Here is a 916-nt window from a genome sequence, read left to right on the forward strand (position 1 = left end):
CATCTGGACAAGAGGAATACTTATGTAAGAATGCTGTTCATTGAATATAGCTCAGCATTCAACACCATAGTACCAGGCATACACCGCCTGGTATGGCAACTGCACCGCCCACATACGCAGGGTTCTCCAACGCATCACTGGGGGCAAACTACCTGCCCTCCAGGACATCTATAGCACCCAATGTCACAGGAAGGCTAAAAGATTATTTAAGGACAACAACCATCCGAGCCACTGCCTATTCATCCCGCTATCATCCAGAAGGCAAGGTCAGTACAGGTGCATCAAAGCTGGGACAGAGACTGAAAAGCAGTTTCATCTGACTGTTAAATAGCCATCACTAAATAGCCATCACAACCTCTCACATTAGAGGCTGCTGCCTATATACATAGACTTGAAATCACTGGCCACTTTAATAATGTTTACATATTTTGCTCTACTCATCTCATATGTATATACTGTATTCTATCTTAGTCTATGCCGCTCTGACACTGCTAGACCCAAATATTTATATATTCTTAATTACATTACTTTACTTAGATTTGTGTGTATTGTTGTGAAATGGTTAGATATTACTGCACTGTTGGAGCTAGAAACACAAGCATTTTGCCACATCTGCTAAACACGTGCGGGTGACCAATAAAATGTGATTTGAAGAGTGTGCAAAGCTGTCAAGGCAAAGCGTGGTTACTTTGAAGAATCTCAAATCTAAAATATATTTTGATTTGTTTAACACTTTTTTGGTTACTACATGATTCCATATGTGTTATTTCATAGTTTTGATGTCTTCCCTATTATTCTACAATGTAGAAAATAGTAAAAATAAAGAAAAACACTTGAATGAGTAGGTGTGTCCAATCTTTTGACTGGTACTATACATCTAATATGCTAAAGTAAGCTGTGTATGACCTGCAATTAC

The sequence above is a fragment of the Oncorhynchus kisutch genome, linkage group LG19 (assembly GCF_002021735.2).
Source record: "Oncorhynchus kisutch isolate 150728-3 linkage group LG19, Okis_V2, whole genome shotgun sequence".
NCBI lineage: Eukaryota > Metazoa > Chordata > Actinopteri > Salmoniformes > Salmonidae > Oncorhynchus > Oncorhynchus kisutch.